The sequence below is a fragment of the Neomonachus schauinslandi genome, unplaced genomic scaffold (genome assembly GCF_002201575.2).
Source record: "Neomonachus schauinslandi unplaced genomic scaffold, ASM220157v2 HiC_scaffold_2517, whole genome shotgun sequence".
Classification (NCBI taxonomy): domain Eukaryota; kingdom Metazoa; phylum Chordata; class Mammalia; order Carnivora; family Phocidae; genus Neomonachus; species Neomonachus schauinslandi.
Window position 1 is genome coordinate 1 of NW_025411206.1, and position 5134 is coordinate 5134.

A 5134-nucleotide genomic window follows, 5' to 3' on the forward strand; every position below is an offset into this window, starting at 1 on the left:
ATTGAAAGCTTTACCACATTCATCACATTGATAAAATTTCTGTCCCTTCAGAACTCCTTGATGTTCTGCAGCACTAGAGGACAGATCTGGATGTTTCCCAAGTTCATTATATTCATCACATCCATCTTTTGTGGATTTATCCTTATCCTCGTGTGTTATTTTGAAGAAATCACTTTCCAGTCCACTCCCTTCTTCATCTGAGGACTGCCCTTCCAACTTCTCTAAAGTACCTTCACAGGCAGCTCCTGTCTCTGGTTCCCCAGAAACTACTCCACAGAGGCCTCCTGATGTCCCATCAGATGACGCCGATCCTTTAGAAACTTCCTGCTTTGCAGGCAACTCTGAACGCCGCATCCTAGTCTCACCTGCTGCCAAAAGAAAGAAGAAAACAACTCTTATTCGTTTCTTGTCCTGCTGCTGAAACAGAATCATCAGGAGTCTATGGACCTGAAAAAACCTTCACATTAAGGGACACATTAAGAGATGACACATTAAGAACAAGAGAAAGATGGGAAATAGCTCAAGCTTTTCTTCAAGGACAGAAAGACAAAGAGGACAAAGGCAGTCAGTGGGGGAGGGTGGAAGAAGAGCTATCAGGACAGAGCTCTGTCATGAAGCTCTTAATTTCTCCACGTTAATTGTCCAACTAAAAAGAGCAACTGGAAGGCAAGAGCGCAGACTGTAAAGGTGGTGTGATCTTACAGAAGTCACTTAGTAAAATGATGAACTCTAACGTCCTTTCCAACCATGACACTGTATGGTTCCATGGTTCCCAGTAAAGGTACTGGGGAGAGAAAGGAGAGGCAAATACCTCAAATCAAATACGAGAAACAGTATGAGCAAACACAGTTAGGAAAAAACGTACCAAAAAAGTGATTCTCATATGTGAGGACAGTGACAAGATTCAGAGAAGTCACAGGTTCAGAAATGCTGGGGAAAAATACTGGAAGGGACAGCAGAGCTGTAAAAGTGGGGATTCCCCTAGTCTCTGGTGCACTAGACTGGTAGAAGTCAATACAGCAAGTACTACATTCCTATAAAAACTAAGAAAGGGATCGATAATTTGAAATAGGAATCAAAATATGTCTTTGGTATCTTGATAATCTGGAATCCTAGGAAACTGAACAGTTAAGTATTTCCTTTTGAATTTGGAACAGGTGGAAGTAGCAAGCAATCAGTCATGTCTAAAACACAAAACTGTTGGTTCCTTTTAATCGTATCTTAACCAGGGCCACAGGCCATCATATGGCATTTCAGCATATAGGGAAGATATAGGTATCTGGCTCCTGGACTCCTAAGCCCACCCACCCTCTCTAGAGTTGGCTACTGTGCTAGACTTGCCAACCAGGGAACCTGCCCTGAAAACTCCCCTTTCCAGGAAGCTGTCCTGCCTCAGTCCTTCCCGAAGGGGAAGCTGAGGCAGCCATGCTTTGTGCCAAGTAACTGGTCTCAATACATCTCAGACCACGACTGACTAGACCAGGGCACCAGGCCCAAGTGTAGCTTCTCTGTATGCTACACCTCTGCTGTGGCCAGGGGCAAAGTTCTGCCCAAACAGAGATGATACTTAAAGGCTGAGCCACCCTTGGAGTCCCTCTCTAAGTAAAATGTGAGCTGGAAATAGGGCAAAATAAAGAAAACTAAAACAAGAAGGAGCTCTAAACTGAAATGAGGCATGGAGAAGCCAAGCCATTAGGAGCCACAGCATGCAGAAAGTACGTGGGACCGGATAGTCTAATAAAGAAGCAACTATGAGGGGACAAAAGATACAGAATGAAGAAAATGGGTAGCAGTGGGAGGACAAAACAGATATGCGGGGAGCAGTAGCATTACATTCCCTGGCATAAAAATTATTTGCTGTTGTTGCTGAGGGCCCTGTTTCCCAAAGGATGGTCTAGCTGGTGGGTTTGATCAGGGTTTCCATTCCTTCAGCCTTATTGTAAGTAACACAGCTCAGTACTTACAATAATGTGAGTGGCTCCCTATTCCTTACAACTACAAACTCTAACCAAACCACCCTAGGTCAATTAATAATGAAGTAAAGACAATGTTGATAACTTAAGGCTGAGTGATGGGCGCAGAGAGGTTCATTAGAGTATTCTCTCTACTTTATCTCATGTTTGCAACTTTTCGTAATAAAAAAGTTGACCAAAAAAAAGAACATAGCAAAGAAAATGTAAAGAAAAGAATGCAGACTGTATTACTGGGGAACAGAATCATTACCCAATGAGGCCATGCTGCAATAATTTTCCGGCACGATGCTCCGGTACACGGCTCTCTGACTGAGGGCCGGACCTTTCCACTTCCTCTCAGTATAGTCCACAGACAGGAACTGGTACGCTGCAGATCCCTGGAATGACAAGCTTCTATTGCTCAGGGATATTCCCGGCCTGAAGGGCAGACACATCAGGGTACCAAGAGCCCAGGTCGGGCCCTGTTGGGGAAAGGGGTGAGGGAGGGAGAGAAGCTGGGATGACACATCTAAAAGGACAAGTTCAGGGCCAGACAGAATCCATGAACTCAGCAGGCAGGGCCCAATTCCAGAGGAAGCAATTAGGCAGGGAAACCGCAGGATTAATCTCAGAATTGGCCAGAGCCCTGGAGATGAGCGCTAGCTATTCCCAGGCCACAGACTTGGGAACTCAGGGAAGACAGAGTCCAGCTCACCTGGGGCCTGACCATCCGAAGCACAGTTGCCACTGCCTGGTCTCCTGACTTCCCAGCTTCGGAAAGGGTAGGCACCTGAGAAGCACACTGACCTGAGGGAGGAAAGAGAGCTATGAGAAGAAGCCCTGCCTTGGCTCCAGTAAGATCTGTATCCCAGTGAGTGGGTTCAAGAGAACCCAGGCAGCTCCACACACTGCCTCTCATCCCCCTTCCATACAGGCGTTATTCTGACTATGCTGTGAATTTTCCATGCAGATGTTATTCTGAGGGTGCAGAGGGTTCCCTGGTCCAACTGAGAACTGGCCATTCCTCCCAGCCCTCACTCGCTTCAAACTCTCTGAAGGAAGCTATACTTCTGCCCACTTTCTTTCCCTATGGCTTCCCTAGCATCAGCCCAGCCTGATCTGCCCCTCACATTTCTGGCCCCTCATTCCTGATTTCCCTTCCTTCTCTTGGCTCCTCATTATGGACACTGCAGGTGCTCCGGCCTCAGAGCGTCCCTTTTTGCTCTGTCAGAGATCTCACGGACTCTCAATGCTCCAATGCTGTTTCCCCAGTTCCAGCTCTCTTCCAGACCCCTATTACAGAATTCTACTGGCCTACTGGACATATGAATTGGGTGTCCCTCATCACCTTAAATTCAGTCAAAAATGGACTTTCTTATCAACTTGCTTTCCTGACTACCCAGGTTCTGTCAATGATTCTAGACATCTCTCATTCCCTCTCTGTCCTGAAACTCACATTCATAAATAGTCCCCTAATTAAGCTTTAGTTTCACCATGATCTCTATCAAATTTCTAACTGGCTCATTTTGGAAACTGACAATCTCATATTAAAATTCATATGGAAAATCAAGGAGTTCTAGCTAAGAGAATACTGGGAAAAAATAAGCAGAGGATTCATAATTCCAATGTCTAGATTTACTTTACTAAGTAGCAGTCATCAAAGTAATGTAGTGCTGACATAAGGACAGACACACAGATCATTAACAGAATAAGCATCAAGTGATAAACCATGTATCCATAGTTACTTATTTTTGACAAAAGTCCCAAGAACACTGAAAGAAGAAGAACAGACGTTTCATCAAGTGGTGCTGGAACAACTAGATGTGCATACAAAAAGAATAAAGTTGGACCCCTAATGCAGACCATTTATGAAAATTATATAGATAGCACAACTTGGCACCTGTTACATCATGGCCTCATAACTAGGTGCACCATGTCAGAAATGATGCTCATCTTCCCCTGAAACCACCCTCCATCTGCCACCATCACTAAGTACATTTAAACAAATCACTACCTTCACCCAGAAGCCTTCCCCTCTTTGTAGTACCTATTCAACATCCTCCTATTCAGTACCTATTCAACATCTTCCAGACTCAGCCAATGCTATCAGGACAGACAAAAAATAATGACTAAACACAGACGGAAAGAGGCTCACACCAGAAAGCACGCTGCCATCCCGCTAACAGAAAGAAACTACACTCTTGCTCTCAGGGCATGAAAAGTCAAATAAAAGGGTGGGGGGAAAGATGGCGGAGTAGTAGGGGACCCTATTTCAACTGGTCCCCAGAATTGAGCTGGATATCCACCAGACCACTCTGAGCACCCATGAAACCAGCCTGAGATGTAAGAGGATCTGGATCTCTACAAACAGAATATCGCAGGCGGTTGGTTTTGAGGTACAAAGCGGGGAGCCGTGATTCTGCGGGCAGATATCAGAGGATAAACAGAAGTGGGAGGGTGCCTGGATGTGGGGATCCTACACCGCCGGTGAGTGACAGCCTCGCGCGCTGCGATCGGGGCACAGACTTGCAGACCGGTAGTGTCGGGAAAGGACCATAGGGCAACCCCCAGGGTGGAAAACCAGAGCAGCGGGGTTGCACGCACGCGAACTGCAGCCACCCGGACAGAAACCCGGAACGACAGAGTTGCGCGCATGCGAACTGCAGCCTCCGAGACAGAAACCTGGTGCGCCGGGGTCGCCCCGGTGAACTGCAACCCCCGGGGTGGAAACCCGGAGCGGCAGAGTTGCCCGCACGCGAAATGCAGTCCCCGGGACGGAAACCCGGAGCGGCAGAGTCACGCGTGCGCGAACTGGGAGCAGCTGGTGGTTTTAGAAGCACAAAGGGCAGAGACGCGCCCCGACCTGTAGGTAGGACTGGGAGCGCTGCGGAGGGGCGCACAACCCAGGACACTGCAGTTTATAGCAGCACGGACAGAAACGGAGACGGTGTGGACTGGAGAGCTCACTAAACAACAGACTGAGGTCTCTCCGCTCTGAGGCAGAAGGTTGGAAACGGTCTCTTCTGCACTGATTCCCGGAAGAGACACGGAAAGCTGCCAGGGAAAGTCGACAGAGAACAAAAGCCCCAAAGACTGATTCTCACTGAGCCCATCCCCCACTACAGGGGTGCAGGGCAACTCCGCCCAAACAGGGTTGCCTGAGTAACAGCACGGCAGGCCCC

General features: G+C 47.6%; 1 non-coding gene across 1 annotated transcript; it reads right to left on the minus strand.

Moving 5' to 3' along the window:
- Nucleotides 1-284: 284 nt before the first annotated feature.
- Nucleotides 285-2758, minus strand: LOC110569683. The gene is made up of 3 exons (XR_006539572.1): nucleotides 2668-2758; nucleotides 2224-2350; nucleotides 285-368 (listed from the first exon to the last, which is right to left on the minus strand). It is a non-coding gene; the product is annotated as an uncharacterized LOC110569683 (transcript).
- Nucleotides 2759-5134: the final 2376 nt, after the last annotated feature.